The sequence below is a fragment of the Tursiops truncatus genome, chromosome 13 (assembly GCF_011762595.2).
Source record: "Tursiops truncatus isolate mTurTru1 chromosome 13, mTurTru1.mat.Y, whole genome shotgun sequence".
NCBI classification, from domain to species: Eukaryota; Metazoa; Chordata; class Mammalia; order Artiodactyla; family Delphinidae; genus Tursiops; species Tursiops truncatus.
Genome location: NC_047046.1, coordinates 18,352,984 through 18,369,834, shown reverse-complemented (window position 1 = coordinate 18,369,834; position 16,851 = coordinate 18,352,984). Strand labels below are relative to the sequence as shown.

Sequence of the window (16,851 nt, the reverse complement as noted above, 5' to 3'; positions counted from 1 at the left end):
GAGCGTTTGGCCCAGTGCTGGCACACTCAATATTAGCGATTACATTGCAACCCAAGGGTAAACAGCTGAATTCTGAGCTGGAATCTGAACCCAGGGCGCTGACAACCCAGAGCCCATGCACTTTCCACCACCCATGTTCTCCCCATCTGACAAATGGGCTCTAAACAAGATGTTTCAGCCTGGCGACACTGGCAATCGACACTTCATTATCAATAAGTCCAGCCCTTCTCCATATAAATTCATCATTGCTGCTTGATGGGCTCGAGGTGGTATTTTATTGCATAAAAGTCATCTTTCGCTTTTTATTAAATAAAAGCCACTTGGAAATTTCCATTGAGGACTCTGGGCTCAAAGGAGTGGGCATCATCCCACTCTGCAGCCTGGGAGAAGAATCCAGAAGTGTCCAATCAGGGGTCCCCAAGGACTTCCTGTGGGACGCGGAGAGAAGACGAGGAGGCAGCAGCTGCCCCCTCCCCCGACTCCCACAACTGGGGGAAACGTGACAGGTGCTCACGATAATAATGTATGTGCTGAGCATGTGATTCAGATGGTCTCACTTTGACCCAGGAGGGGCCACAGCGAGGCTGAAGGAGATGAAGACCCTTGCCCAAGACATTTGGGCAGGGGGGTGGGAGAGCCTGGATTTGAACCAGGTCTGCAGAATGTGGGATCTTGCCCGCCACTCCACGCTGCGAAATCGTGATCTCATGACAGCCACCGAGTGTGTCCTTGAGGAAGGAATGAGCATGTCCGCGTTCCCTGTTCCGGGCTGTGCAGGATCCAGGGACGAGGCCGTGGCTTCCCACGTTGCTTTTCCACAGGGGCTCACGGTCAGTCACAAGGGACAAGACAGAGGTGGTGCTGTGTCCCGAGCAAGGCCAGGCTGCCCCCAGGGAGCCCCGCGGAGGGGCATCCCCTAACCTGGGCATCGGAGGCTTCCTGTGGCAGGTGGGCTATGGGCTGAGGTTTGTTTTTTTTTTTTTTTTTTTTTTTGGCAGTACGCGGGCCTCTCACTGTTGTGGCCTCTCCCGTTGCGGCGTTCAGGCTCCAGACGCGCAGGCTCAGCGGCCATGGCTCACGGGCCCAGCCACTCCGCGGCACGTGGGATCTTCCCGGACCAGGGCACGAACCCGTGTCCCCTGCATCGGCAGGCGGACTCTCAACCACTGCGCCACCAGGGAAACCCATATGGGGCTGAGTTTTAAAGGGCAGTTGTGAGTTAAGACAGGAAGGAGGGAGGAAGGAGGGCATGCCAGGCCGTCTCCCCCGCCCCCGCATTCCCCCCTCATTAGCGGGTGGGGGGGGGCGGTATCTGAGCCCCCAGAGGAGGGCGAAGAGTAGCAAGGTCTCAGGACCCAGCAATTGGCACTGAAGCAGCTGCAGAAATGCGACATCACGTCTGGCTCTCCCGCTGGGCTGGAAGCAGCTCGGGGTCGGAGATCACAGGTCTTTTCATCTTTGAGCAGGGTGGAGGCCAGTCTGGGCCTGCACAGGGTGGTGCTGACATCCCCCGGCATGTCTGTCCGACTACTCCTCACCCCTCATCCCCCAAGGAATGTCAGTGTCCCCCATAGGTGTGTGCCCTTCCCCTCCACTCCCCCCTGCCTGAGCCCCTGGGATCTCCCTGCACGAGGGCACCAGTCACAGGTTTGCCCTCAGCCTCGGCCTCTGCTCTATCCCGACGTACATCCCTCCTGTCCTGTGCTGCCCCCAGCCTGGGCAGTAGAGCAGAGCAGTCAAGGACACAGACCCTGGGGCCCAGCCTAGCTACCAGCATCCAAATCCTCCTCCTTCATGAACTCCCTGTGACCTTGAGCCGCTCAGGTATCTTCTCTGTGCCTCAGTTGTCTTATCTATAAAATGGGTATAATCGTAATAGTTCAAATGGTTGAGAGGATTAAATGTCACATGCAAAGTACTGAGAACAGGGTCTCTTATGGGGTAAGCACTATGTTTTTACTGTCATTATTACTGTTGTTATTATTATCATCATTTTTCCCCCTCAGTCTTCTACTCTTAACTCCCTTCTAAAATGGCCTTTGCCATTCTAAAATGGCGGGAGGAGCCAGGAAGGCCAGAGGACCTGTGCATCTTGCCCACTTGTCTCCCCAGCTCTGGGTTCAAGGGCAGGTCAAGGGCGATACAGGCAAGAATTTGCTTCTCTAAGCTCCAGTCTCCTCACCTCTCCAGAGGGGTAAGAACCCTTCCCTCATTGCTGTTGGAAGGGTCATAAGAAATGACAATGACTCCTTTGCCAATGGTAAAGAGCTGTAAAATTCTCATTGTTCAGATTCCTTAAACCCTCTATAAAATTCTCATTGTTCAGATTCCTTAAACCCTCTATAGGAAAAAAGGGTATAAGTATACATACATAATATGTGTATGGCTAACATTTATTTGAGCACTCCTTATATGCTATTGTGCTCTGCCATAGCCTTACAAGGATACATTAGCTTGCAGTTAAGAAAACTGAGGTTCAGAGAGGTGAAGCAACTTGCCCGAAGCCACACAGCTGGGAAATCTGACTCCAGAGCCTGACTTCCAAGGATCCCAAGTGAAAAGTCTCTTGGGTTCCCCCTGCTTCCCTGAGAGATTAGGAGTCCCAATCCCACCTCTCTGAGCTCTCTAAGCCTTAGCTTTGAACCCTGAGAGCCCAGACCTTCATCACATTCTTGATCCTCCCATGGAGCTGCCTTCCCCGGTTTCCCTTTGCCTTGCCTTCAAGGTCCCTACAAGCAGCTACCACAGGGAAATCACATCTGTGATGCTGTATTAGTCCTGGACAGTGATGCTACCCACTACCTCTCTCGAGGTGCCCTTTATGAAGTTCCCTGCCCAGTGAGAAATGCCCTGGAGAATTCAAGATAAGGAAAAACATTATTTCCTCTGAGGAACTAGGCTGCTTCCTCAATCTTAATAAACAAAGTTCTACAAAGGATCACGTTTCCCTTTTTGATGTGGCCATAAGGAAGCTCAGAGTCACATCTGCAGGTCAGAGGCAGCAAGCCCATTCGTCCTGCTGGTCTGCAATTCCTGCGTTGGTTTGGGTTGGCTCTGATGTCTACATCTAGCTATACTTTATGTTGGTTTTAGTTCCTTGTGATAGATAAATCGGGGCACACTCTAGCCCAAACATTGTACCAAGCTTTTTAGTGGCATTCGCTCATACGTCCCCAACAAACCCCAGCAGTAGTACTGCTGTTACTCCCAAGGTAAGGAAGTGAGGCTAAGGCACAGTCAGCTAGCAGCCAGTTCACACCCAGGTTGCTGGGACTCTGTGCCCTGCTCTTAACCATCTTGCTTTCCAGAAAGTGGAGCACATCTTTCCATGTCTGTTCACACCCTTGCTGATGCCTCAGGGTCCCCAGCTCCACCCTCCTGGGAAACCTCCTCTTTGCTCCCCTTTCTTAGCCCCTCAAGGAACCCATGTTCCCCAGTTTTCAGGACAATCTGGCTGAGGTCTGGGACACAGATGGGAATCGTTTGCCAAAGCTGACACTGTCCATCACAGCCCAGGCGGGCAAGCGAGCCTGTAGCCAGACTGTCCTTCTTTCTGCCCTCGGCTCCCCAGGGAGCCCAGGGGACAGATGAGCTGTCCTGGCGCGGCTCCCAGATTCTTCGTGTGATCCCAAACTCACACCCATTTGGAACCAGGACCTAGAGCTGATCTGCTCTGAGGCTCCTGAGACAGACTCCCCAAGCCCGTCTTGGCAGTCCTTTCTTTGGGACAGTTCCCATAGGTCCCCAGAAGGGGATGCCAGGGAAGAGGTGGTAGGGGAGGCAGGAGACCCGCTATGACACCGGAGCAAGTTTCTTCCCCATCTCTGAGCCTCGGTTGTGCCATCTGCAAAATGGGAATGATAACCCCTGCCCTGCTTACTTCTCAGGGCCGCTGGGAGCACGCATTAAGGCCCTTCAGCTTGTCCCAGGCTTGGTGAGGATGATGGAGAAAGACCCAATGTGAGTCAAGGCCCTGGGAGGTCTGAGAGCTCCACTTTGTGGAGAGAAAAAGCTTCCCGAAGCGAAGTAACACATTTGCTACGTGGCATCTGCCAACAATCAAAATCACTCATTTTTTCAGAGTGTAAGAGTTTCTATTCCCTTTTAAATTTCCTCTACAAGTTCAAACTCATCTCAAAAAAAAAAAAAAAAGATACGTTCACCAGAACCTGCAAATGTGACCTTATTTGGAAAAAAGGGTCTTTGCAGATGTAATTAACATAAGGATCTCAAGATGAGATCATCTTGGATTAAGGTGGACTCTAAATCCAATGACAAGTGTCCCTATAAGAGGAAATGACAGAAGGAGGTTTGACACAGAAACAGAGAAGGCCATGTGAAGAGGGAGGTGGGGCCTGGAGGGATGCAGCCACGAGCCAAGAACACCCAGAGCCCCAGAAGCTGGAAGACACGAGGAAGGGTCCTCCCCTAGAGCCTTCGGAGGGAGCACAGCCTGCGATGGCTTGTTTTCAGACTTCTGGCCTCCAGAACCACGAGAGAATATGCATTTCTATCGTTTTAAGCCACCCGGTGTGCAATAACTTGTTACAGCAGCCCTAGGACACTAATACACCCTCCGTTCTGGCTCCGCCGGCACCCTGCTCCCCACTGCGGGGCACGCAGTATTTATATGATTATTACTGGCTTCACACATCTGACTAGATTGCAAGCTACCTGAGGGGGAGGACTGGGTCTTATTCAGGCTCCGTATCTCAGGTCAGAGCAGGATGTGGGCACCAAGTGGGTCCTCGGGATATTGCTGTGTCCTCACGTGGTCTTCTCTGTGTGCGCGCGCGCGCGCGCGCGCGTGCGTGCCCTAATCACCTCTTCATATAAGGACATCAGGCAGATTGGGTTAGGGCCCACCCTAATGACCTCACTTTTCCCTAATCACCACTTAAAAACCCTGTTCCAAATACAGTCACATTCCCAAAGTACTGGCATTTAGGACGTCAGCATATGAATTTGGGGGAGGGGACACAATTCAGCCCATAACACCTACATAGTTGTCATTATTGTTAGAACTTAACGTTGCTATTTGCTGTTCCTCCAGATCGCTCCCTCTGTGCTGGGATTGCCACCTGGAATGTACAGGGAACGCCTTCCTGCAAATCCGAAAACACAGCAACCCCAGCAGAAAAATGGGCTAATGATATAAACAGGTAATTTACAGGAGGGAAACCTCCAAACCGAGGTATTAGACAAACTGATCATCAAAGACATGCGAATGAGAACGGTGGAAAGGTTCTAGAAAGCTGGGATGGAGACCCCCTGGGGCTGGCACAGGCTTCATGCCTTGCTGCGGGTACCCGTGAACCCCTGCGTGCCCCCCAGCTCACGTGCGGTGTTTGGAGGGGCATGCCTTAGCATTGGTTCTCCAGAAGCAAACCTCACGTAAGCCTTCCTGCAAAGGTGATTATTAAGGAAGTGTTCCAGGAAAACCCAGTAAGGGAGTGGAGAAGTAGGATTAGGAAAGGGAGGAGGTCCGACAAGGGGGCAACGCCAGGCAAAATCCCTGGGGAAGGTGGCTTGGTTCATGCCGGGGTCAGGGAACAATGGAGGTTGAATTCCAGGAGGATATTTATATCCCTCCATCCTGTCCTAGGAGGGGCGCAGTCCCAGGCCCTCCCAGCGCCCGAGGGCAGTCCTCCGACAAAGAGCCACAGGTGCGGGCTGTCAGTAGCGAGAGCCCACGGGGAGGCTGTGTGCCCCCAAACGGTCAAAGAGCCAGGCGTCTCGGGCAGCGCAGGGGTGTCTGCTGACGGCTGGAAGCTGGAAGCTGCTTACGTCCGGTGTGGGAGAGGCAAAGAGCTACGCAGCTGTTAGAGGCAACAGATTAGCAAGTGTACACACAGCGAAAGAGCACAGCTATTTAAAACCACCTACCCAAATAGCACGTAAGTACACTAAAAACAAGCCTCCAAAAGCAGTAACACACGTTCTGCAAGAACAGGGCCAAATAACGAGATACACGCTGAACAGATTAGAATAGCTCCTTGGGAGCGGGGGTGGGAGGGAGAGGGAGAAGGAAAAGGGGAAAAAGGAAATGAATGCAGAGAAGAATGAAAATAAGACAAGGGCAGGGGCTTCAGAGGCCTCTGAGGCAGATGGGGATGGGTGGAGGGGTGTCATTATGTCAGCCTTCCCACCCCTCCTGAGGTCCAGAAAAACTCAAAGCAAACAAACACACACCCCAAATTCCTGCCCCCGGGGTTCAGGCTTGGGCAGTGACCAGCCCGTGCCTGGGTCACTGAATCCCTCATAAGGCCACATTGGGCAGGGGAAGGACCAAACAAGCAGCCTTGTCCCTGCCCGGGGCCTTGAGAGCCCCGCCCTGCCAGCCTTCTCCATCAGGCTGGGAATGAATGTGGATGAGCCCACAAAGGGAACAGCATCAACCCCGTCAGAGGTGGCTGTGCGGCGGCCAAGGCCCGATTCCTCCTGGCGGAGACCAGAGAGACCAGGCAGAAGACCCTGCACAGATGGTCCTGCCCTGCCCACCTGGCCAGGGCAGACAGACCTTTGCTGGGGAAGAGGTGGGAGAGCTCAAGGCCACATCTGGTTCCTCCCACCACAGACAGCAGAAACCTCAGACAGATGTTCTTTGCTTAGTTTTTATTAAGCAAACGTGTATAGAGCCCTCACCAAATTCCAGGCATGGTTCTAAGCACTATTACAGAAGAGGACATTGTGCCAAAGAGGTTAAGTGCCCAGGGTCACACAGATAGCTCAGGTAAGCAAGATAGGTCAAATTCGTCATTCCAGACAGGAGGAAGCTCAGAGCCCGATGAATTGCCGAACCCACTCTCCTTCCTTGTCCACTGCCTCGCCTCCTCGGGACATTCCAGAATCCTCTAGTCATTGCCCCAGTGGAACCTCCCAAGAGTCCCCACGAGGTCAGGGTGTGCATTTTCCAGGTGGGGCAAAACGAGGCTCCCCTGGGTTTCCCCCAAGCCCCCGTGCCTCTAGGTAATGGCCCTAAGGGGAGCATGTCACATCCCAGGTGCTGCAGGAAAAGCCCTTCGGAGGGGGGCGCATTCATTCATCCATTCTTCAAGGATGTGTGGAGCCTGCTGCCCCCTGGCCCTGGAGAGGAGGCCAGGGTGCCATGGGCACAGCTCTTCCCACCTGGACCTCCCCCTAACCCTGCAAGGTCACTGTCATCCGTCCTGATTTACCGAGGGGATGTCTGAGGCCAGGCAGCAGTGGGAGAAGGGTCATCTGCCTGCAGTCACACACCTGGTTAGTGGCAGTGCAGGGATTTGAACACAGGTCCTTAGGAATCCAGGGCCCCACCTCCTCCAGCTGCCACCTGCTAGCCTGTGTCCCCTGGGCTCAGGGGGCAGCAGGGCTGAGAGCCATCTGGGTGGCAGATGTGGCCTTCAGCTTCCTCTCCGTGTCGTTGCCACGCCCCTCTGCCAGGCTCTGCGAAGGACTTGCTCCCTTTCTGTCCGAGTCTGGCCTCTCCCTGCTTGCTTCTCCGTCGCCAGCCTCTGTCTTGGTCTCTCTCCCTTTGTCTCATCTTGTATTCTCTGTCCCTGTCTCTGTGTCTCGCCCTGCCTCTCACTTCTCTGTGCAGTCTCCCTGTCTTCTCTTTGTCTCCCTGTTCCCTCCCTCTCTCCCCACCCTCCCGCCTGAGAGGCCAAGCCACCCTTCACCTTCCGGCATCACTCACCTATGTGCCTAGCGGGCTACACCGCAGGCTGCCACCCTGTCTCCCAGCCCGCTGCCTTCCGGCCGCTGCGTCTCCAGCCTATGGCTAACCGTCTCCTGGCTGCAGGCCCCAGGCCGAGTGCAGGGGCTTTATCAGGGCCCGTGGGCGTGGGAGCCCATCGGGGAAACTGGAAACTCTTCCCCCCATGTTTGCCCTGGCTCCTGTCCGCGTCTCCCACCTCCCCCATGGCCCACCCTGACAGTCCGGGCCGGGCGGCCCCGGATGCCTCTCCTCCAGCTTTCAGAGCCTCCAACAGGCTCTCAGGAGCCGGGAGGCCCCTCAGAGGGCATTCTGTTTTGTAGCCGGGGAAACGGAGGTCCAGGAGAGGGACTGACCCTCCCTAAGCCTCAGAGAAGAGGGCCTTAGCCTGTCTTGCCCGTGATGTATCCCAGAGCCTAGAAGCCAGCCTGGTGCTCGACACACCTTATGCCTCACCACTCCGCCCTCAGGCCCTCAGCTTGTGACATAGATTTGCGAATGAAGCCTCACTCAGAGAGGTGAAGTGACTCACCCCAGCTCACACAGCCTTTAAGCATCAGCCCAGGGTTTGAACCAAGGACCCTCTGACCCCCAAACCTTGGCTCTTTCTACTTGCCCAAGATCACAGCCTCAGCCAGCAGGTGAAACATAATGGGGCCTTCCAGGCACCACTCTCCCGGTCACAAATGTCCCTCCTCGGCAGTGTCCCCACCTCCCCCAGGCCCTGCCAGCCAGCTTTGGTCCTGATGCCTTGGCCTCTGCCACAGTCCTCTGTCTGGTCCCATCCACCAGTCCCTCATCCTTCAGGGCTGAGGGGGGGGGCCTCGAGCCCCACAGCCGGCTCCAAGAGAGATTCAGGGGTTACCAGCCCTGGATCCCTAGCCCCGAGGGACTCAGGAATCTCGAAACCACACAGCAGCAGCTGTTCCAGCCACAGACCTGGCTGCCAGCGCTGGGACAGAATTAGCTCTGTGTTGGGAGAAAATTTCCTCCCTGGTCCCACGCCCACACCCGGGAGCTCTGGCTGAGTCACCGTAGTGGGGATCGAAGGTGCTCGCTGCCTAACAACCTGCCCCATTTTCTTGGGGTCGGGCTGGGGCTGCGTTTGGGCTTAGGACTCTGCAGCGGTGGGAAAAAGCAAGGAGCTTATGCCCTTCGACGTGGGCAACCTGCTTGCCCAGAGGCCCCAGTAAACCTCCAGTGCCTGATGGGAGCACTGAAGCAGGAAGACTGCCCCCCACCCCCGCCACCGCCAACTGTCCACTCCGCTGCCTGGATCCCCCCCCATTAGAATGACCCATGCCTTCTCCCCAATGTGCTGTCCTCAAATTCACTGCTCCCTGCTCTGTGCCCTGCAGGCTGAGCTGTAGGAATAATATTATTAACTCCCTGCCCTCTGACCTCCAGTTGACTCCATCCATGAAGGCCCAGCAGGGGCTGCAGGACAGGAAGAAAGCAGGTCGGGTGTTTATTGTCCCAGTGCCCTCCCTGCAGGGTCTCCATGAGTTGGTCACAGCTACACAACCTGGGTCCCAGGAAGCAGTCCCTCCCTGACCCCTCGACCTAAGGGCAGGAAGGGACCTGGGGTCTAAGATACAAGGATACATCATTTAGGCTGTCCACACTTTCTAAGTCCTCCCTTGCCTAAGAACTCATCAAGTCCTCATGTGAGTGGGTCATCTGTTTCCCGCTGAGACCCTGACCCAGAATCCAGACTCTCCGTGTCTCCCCCTCCGACACCCACACGTCTGTTTCCTAAACAGCTCACAAATCTGTCCATCATTTCTGCCCGCCTGGGTGAGTGCTAGAGATCCCTAACCAGCATGTCACTTGCACTATAATTTCATTTTCCACCTAGTAGCTGGAGAGACCATGTCAAAATGCAAACCGCATCACAGCTCTCCCCGCTTAAAAGCCCCTGGCAGCTCCCCTTTGTTCTTAGAACAATGCTAACTCCTTACCGGTGTCCCGGAGGCCCAAGCAGTCTGGCCCCTGCCTACCCTAGGACTGAGCGGAGGCTGGACGCCAGCCCCAGAGAGAATCCTGACTCGGAAGCAGATTCCTGGCCCAGGTAGAGGGCGGACTCTTCCTTGCAAACCCAGCCCCACTATTTTACTGCAGACCCAGCAGCTATTCCAGCCACAAAAGACCCCCAAGATTGTTTGGATGGATGTGTCTCTTTGGACATATGTCCAAGATTGTTTGGACGTATGTTGTTTGGACGTATGTCTCTCTTTGTTTGGACATATGTCTCTCTTTCCAGGCCAAAAGGCTACTCTGGCCCCCACCGTGGGTCCAATGCACAAACACTATGAATTCTCCCGGCCACTCAGCTTACATCCAAAGCGGTCAGGGAAATAGCCTGGGTCTCTCCCCCGTAAACAGTGCCCCAGCCCCTGGAGGTGGCCTGTAAACAGATTTTCTCCCATGCTTATAACCCACTGGACTGGGAGGCCCGGCATCCCGTTCGCTTAATCCCCTGAAGTCAGCCTTGAGTCTACTCACGTCAATAGTCCCCAAGCTGTGTACACAGAGTATCTGGAAGGCAGCAGGCACAGGGGTTTTACGTGAGCCGCTCAGGATGTGGTCGGAGGAGGCTGCCAGTGGTGGTCGCCGTCTCCCCCGTGCTGGCAATGCCCTCAGTGTTCTGCTCATGGCGTGGGCTTGGAGCCCAGACTCTGAGTGGCTCCTGGGTGCCCTGCGAGTTGTCATAGTTCCAGCCCCTGTCCCCCTAAATCCAGGCCAGCACAGCCCACCTTCAGCCCTGAGGGCCAGGCTGCATCTGATACCGCCCCAGAGCATGGCTTCTCCTCTGGGTACCTTGAGATGCGTGGAAGGGAGCAGCGAAAGGAACTGTCCCCATCTTTAGTGCCCCAACCTGCTGTGGGAGAGAAGGGCGAGGAAGCTGAAGACCGGCCTCATCTGCTTCTGCAGCCCTTCTTTGCAGCCCCTCCCTCTCTCTCTGTTACTCTGAGAACCTTACCAGGCCCCTGAAAGTCACTCCTGGACATTCTGGTAAAGAGCTTTTGACCCTAGAATGCCAGGGTTAAATATTATAATAATCACCAAAATATCAATATTTTATTGAGCACCTACTATATATGCCAGGACATTGAGAAGCACCTTATGTGTATCATCTCACACAAACCCAGGGGGATTATTATGGCCATTTTAGAGTTGAGGAAGCCAAGGCCAGAGAGGTTAAGGGTCTTACCCAAAGTCACGTGGCTAGTGAGACGCAGAGGTAGGATTTGAACCCAGATTAAGAATACAGTGCTCTTTCTTTTATACCTTACAGGATCTGCTTGGCAAATGTCTTTAGATTAATCCCTGACCATTTGGGGCCTTGGTTTCCCCAACTATAAAACAAGGAGGTTGGAGTTGATGGCATCAAAGGCTCTCTTCCAGCTTTAAAATATGCCATAATTGAATGGGCCAAGTGTCTGTCTATTCCTAGCCTTGTGCCCATAAAAAGACAGCATGGCTCAGCTCCACGCTGTGTGACCCCAGACAAGTTGCTTTACCTCTCTGAGCTATAGTAGGGTTGCCTATAAAATGGCAATAATAAAACCTTCCTTTCAGAAAATCCAGGGATCTGGATGAAGCGAGCTCTTGGGACCCCTTGCAGGATTAAGATCTCTGGGATGGAAGTTAAAGGTTAATTTACAAGCGTCCCCACCACCAAGACCCCAAGTCTGGGGTCCTTACTGACTGTGACAGTGTTGTCTCAGACTCGCCCCCCTCCCCCTTCCCAGCTGCACAGTGGCTAAAAGCCCATACTTGAAAGTCAGCCAGACCAGGTTTCAAGGCCCTTCCTCATTCAGTGACTGTGGACATATTACCTCTCTTCTCCAAGCCTCAGTGTGCTCATTGGTAAAATGGGGCTGATATTATTACCTCCCTCCTAGGGTTACCGTGAGCATATCACAAAATGACGAGGTGAACGTGGTATCTGGTGCGCAGCAGGTGCTCAGCAAACGTTTGTATAGAAAAATCAGATGGTGACGTGCCTGTGAGATCCGGTAGCATCCCTGTCTCATGGAGGGAGGGGAGAAAGCCAGGCCAAATATCCAGTTTGCAGATTCTGAACCAAAGCAAAGGGCTGTGTTACCAGGAAACTCACAGAGCTCAAAGATGAGCCTGGATGGTGTCTGGAAGTAGAGGAGGGCTGGGAGCCAGCCAGCGGTTGCTCTCAGCCTCCTCCTTCCAGACCAGATGCCGCCCGGGGCCGGATGAGGAAACGGTGGCTACTGTCATTCCCTCCCCGTCTCGGCCCCTTCTCCTTTCCTGGCATCCCCACATCCTCTGCCAGAGCTTCTGCAAAGCATTTTTCAACTTGACTATAGTCCCTCGGTTAAAACAAGCATTGTCCCACTTCCGGCTGCACAGGGCATTAAAGCATAACAAGGAGGTGCCCAGGCTATGTGGCCTCGGGCCCATTCTCCACATCTCCAACCTTCCGTTTCTAACCTGGCACATACAGATGGCCCAACATACTGTGAAGATGAAGGAAGATGATTATATGAAGCACCTAGCAAAACAGCCAGCCGCTCATAGGGCCTCAGACGATGCCAATTCCCCCTTATGCCCATTTAACAGATAAGAAAACTGAGATTCAAACAAGTTTCATGATCTTTCCCAAAGTTACCCAGAAACTGAGCAATGGGTATAACCAGGAGCTCTAGGCTGGACTTTGGGCTTCTCCTCTCCTGGTTTTCCCTGGAATCATTTTCCACATGACTTAGAACTAGATTTCAATTCCACCTCCAGCACTTAGAGGCTGTGTGACCTTGTATAGGTTGCTTCACTTCTCTGAGCCTCAGGCGCCTCATCCATAGCATCTTTCTCTAGGAGTTGTGAGGATGCAATAAGACAAGGCTGGTAAAGTGCTTGGCCTTGTGCCTGCCATGATCACAGTTACCAATACTATTAATACCAGTAATTAGTAATATTACAGGAAAGGGGGGGGATTTATCTCACAGCGGTAAAACTGGAAAATATGTTTCCACCCTCTTGGTGGGGTCCTTTATTTTAGGATCCAAGGAGAACTTGGCAGGACACAGCCTTTTCTAGAATTCCCAGAATGTCAGGGAACATTGGGTAAATTGGAGACACCAGGAGGCTGCAGCGTCAGGTCACAGACCCCTTTCCAGCCTTCTCCCATGTCCCATCTGCTTGTCGCCTGAGCAGCCCTGAGGCCCCAGCACATCTAGACGAGAGCAGCCCCGCCCAGGCCCCTCACTGTCTGCCCAACAGCCCTGTTCACTCCAGGCCACTTTGTTTCGGAGACTTCCTGCCTCTGGCCTGGAACGTTCTCCTCCATGGCCCTGTCACGGGAGGAAGTGTGCGCAGCGTGGGCCTGGGGTTCCAGGAGTGCGGTTTGGCACCTTTGCCTGGGAGAGGTCAGAAAACAGAAGCCCTCTTGGAGGGTGAGGGAGGGGAAGGGAGGGCGAGGTGCGGTCCCTTCCAGACAGGCTGACTCAAACCCTCCAGGAGGTTGAGAAACTTCCAAGAAGATGGCCTTGACATTGGGCTAATGGAAAGCTCAGAAGGCCAAGGATTCTTCCCTCCAATTCTCTGATCCTCCTCTCTCCCTTCCTCCATCCTTCCAAGAAATATTTATTAAACACCTATTGTGTGCCAAGCCCAGATCCAGATCCAGGGGCTACAGCAGGGAACAAAATGGACACATTGCTTCCCTGGAGGGGCTGGCATTCTCGAGGGTGAGGATTGGGTAACAAACAGATAAACACATTTGTAATAAAGAGGACAAACACCTCTAGAGCCAAACTGCCTGGGTTTGAACCCCCGCCCTGCCATTCACCAGCTGCGTTACTGTGGGCAAGTCACCACACCTCTCTGTGCCTCAGTTTCCTCATCTGAAAAATGGGGGTGATAGCTCTTTCCTCATAGGGTTGTTACGAGGATTAAATGAGTTTACGTTGGTAATGTTTAGAAGCATGCCTGGTTCATTGGAAGCAGTATGTAAGTGCTGGAAAAATGAAACGAAAATAACAGATGATGATATATGCTATGAACTAAAATATAAAGAGGAGTGGGGCATAGAGATGGGGGCGGGGTGCTATTTTAGGCAGAGTGTTCCGAGAAGCCCTCTCTGATACGGAGACCTTTGAGCAGATTTGAATACAGGGAGAGGGAGACATATCACTATCTGATGGAAGAGCACTTCAGGCAGGGGGAAGGGTAAGTGCAAAGGCCCTGAGGCAGGAACAGGTTCAGCAGGTTCAAGAAACAGCGTGAATCCATTCATTCAAACATCCATTCAATAAGCAGCTAGTGAATACCTTCTAAGTGTCACACTCCTTGTTGGAGACTGTGGGAGTCTGTGCCCCCAAGTAGGGGAGGTGGGTGCAGGACCATGGCATAGTCAGTGCTCTGAGATGTCACCTAAAATCCAGACTTCCAGCAAACCAGCCCTATTGGGCCTGCGTCACAGACAGGATGGGGTTCTTGGCAGCCTCCCTATGTTCAACCCCTTGACTCTGGGGCAATGAGTCTGCTGTGATTCACCATGGAGCCTGCCCTGGCTCTCTACTGTTGTCGAAACAAGAGCAAGATAAGAGAAAGATGAACAGTCACTCTCACTTTCAGCTTTAATGGGAGAGTGTGGATTTCTTTGTGGAAGTGGAGAATGTTCTGACGGTGTCTCCTGCCTGACCTTGTTGCTGGCTGAGTTTGTGGCCCTGGCTCTGTACAAAGCAAAGGGAAGGTAGCCAGGGAAATCAGGAGAGGCTTCTGGGAGGAAGTGACATTTGAGCTGAGGCTTGAGGGGTACGACGCCTTTGCTTAATGGAGCAGTGGAGGGAGAAGGCACCTCCGCAGAGGAAACTGTGTGCAAAGGTACAGAGGCTGGGTAACGTGAGGTTAGATTGTGTGTGGGTGTCTGTGCATGTGTGTCTGTGTGTGTGTGGCGGGAATTTTGGGGGGATGGCAGGAGACGTGGCTGAGAAAAGAAGAGGGGTTCAGATTATGAGACCTCCTGCAAGGTACCAAATTTATCCTGTGGGCAATAGGGAGCCATGGGTGGTTTTTAAGCAGAGGGGTGTCCATTTTTCTAAACAACCCCAGCTCTAGCCCAGGTGGCTCATACGGAGACTGCATTGGAAGAGGGGAGACTGGAGGCAAGAGGCTAGCAAAAGACCTGATGAACTGAGTGAGAATCCCCCACCAGCTCCAGGTCCACTCAGAAGTGGCAGTTTTTGGAGGCTTCAGAAATCAAGGGCCCCATCACAGAGCCGGGGAGTCTGGCAATCTCCCCATTTTCTTGAGGGAATTCTTCCTTAGCCGGCATGGGCACGTTTGCCTCAAGAGCCGTTTCCATGGCAACTGCCAATGCTCCAAGAAAAATCTTGGATGAGCAGAGGAGTAGGGACAGGATACACCAAAATGAGTCTTCATGGAAGAAGCCAGGTCACACTGGCCAGTCCCAGGGGCTGAGACCCAACCCCAGCCCGAGAATCCCTGATGCCACAGACGAAATCTAGTCACCATGGCAACACTGATTCCCCATCCTTGGGTGTCACTGGGGATGGGGAGAGACAGGAGGGAGGAAATGCCAAGGGGCAGCCAGACCAGTAGCTTACAAGGTATGCTAATCCTAGGATGGGTGTGAGAGGCAGGTAAGTGAAGAACACGGGTGCAGATGAAAGAGCAGCCTCTGGGGTCTGATTTTTGGGTTCAGAAAGGCATCCCCTACCCCAAAATTGATGCCTGGTAAACCCTGTTGCTAGGCCTTGAATTCCACCATTAGAGTTCTACTTTTAACTCCCCCACAATTAACTGCAGTAAAAGTAATAATGGCCTGGGGGCCAACACTCCCACCACCACCACCATTCACTGGCTCAGGCTGGTTGGGGGCAAGGCTGGAGCAGCTGTGGGTGTGGAGAGAAGCCAGGGAGAGAATAGTTTATGCTAAATGATGGGGGTGGCGGGACATCTCAAGGATGCAACCTGATCCCCCCCCCTCCCTGTCTTCCACTCCAGCAAACCTGAGGAGGGCATTGAGGGCTGAGCTTAGAGAACAAACTGACAGAACCTCCCATCGTGTCCCTGGTTTGCTGTGTGACTTTAGGCAAGCACTTTCCCTCTCTGATCAGGCCTCAGTTTCCACATCTCTAAAACGGACAGGTTGGACTGAGAGAGGAAGACTTTGGAGTGGAGGAAAGAGAGAGTAGGAAAGCAAAGAAAGGGGTGCAGTGTGGAGGAATTATGGGGGTTGCAGAGCTTTGAAAGACAAAAGGCAGAAATATTGCTATTATGTAATCATTAGCTATTCCTTGAGATAGGATGTGGGGGAAGGTTAGACATCCAGCTCATCAAGCTCAGGCTCTCACTGAGGCCGAATGGTGGAGGGGCTGAGTGCCCAGCTGGGGAGCCAGGCTGCCTGGGGTTAATCTCAGCAGTGGAGTATCACTTACCTGCCCTCTGCCTCAGTCTTCCTATTTGCAAAGTGGGGAAAATTGTAATACCTCTTGCACTGAACTATTCTGGGATTAAATAACTTGACATACGTAGAGCGCATAGCATAGATCCTGTTTCTTGTTATCTCACTATTGATGAAACAAGGCTAAAAGCATCTACGTGGGGGCATGTGCGTGTGCGCGCCTGCCTGATCCTGACGTTACTAAGTTTCAGGGAAGGGATGTTAAGGGGAAAAGGCAGCCCAGATCAGGAGGCTGGGTGGAGATAAGCTGCAAAAAAGAGGAAGGGAGGGCCCCTGGCTGTGAGCACTGAGCTCTGTTCCCCTTCGCCAGCCCGAGGGAGGTCAGCGACATGCACGCACCCACCCAGGACAGGGCGGCAGGGTTCGTGGGAAACCGCCGGCTGGGTTCAGGGAGGGGCCACAGGGGGAACCTTGGACCCCAAGTCCTTCGAAGACGACCCACTCACTTGTGCCCCCAGGAGCCCAGTGCCCCTTGAATGCGTGGCGGTCAAGGCCTCTGGGCATTTGCTCTTACAGGTTGCTGTGCTGGGGGTCAGAGGAACCTTTTCCTGTCCTGCTCCCCCCAGCCTCGCTACGCACTGGACAAAAAGACAGGCAGAACGGAGAGCAAATGGTAAGAAGACAGAGAATGATCCTGCTGGCATGTGCCAGACGTCTGGCTGGATGCTTTGCCTTCCTTATCTCCCCGTAGCCT

General features: G+C 53.5%; 1 protein-coding gene and 1 long non-coding RNA gene across 10 annotated transcripts in view; one reads left to right on the top strand and one right to left on the bottom strand.

The window, feature by feature from the left end:
• Positions 1–16,851, bottom strand: part of CMKLR1 (chemerin chemokine-like receptor 1) — a 38,045-nt gene that overhangs the window by 3,147 nt on the left and 18,047 nt on the right. The window lies entirely within an intron of this gene.
• Positions 3,902–16,851, top strand: part of LOC141276153 (uncharacterized) — a 28,991-nt gene continuing 16,041 nt past the window's right edge. For 5 of the 6 annotated variants that reach the window (XR_012325230.1, XR_012325229.1, XR_012325231.1 and 2 more), the window contains exon 1: positions 16,494–16,770. This is a non-coding gene — a long non-coding RNA (uncharacterized lncRNA). Of the gene's footprint in view, positions 3,961–5,053; positions 5,163–16,493; positions 16,771–16,851 lie in introns of those variants that run through there. The other variant, XR_012325228.1, reaches the window with a different exon arrangement.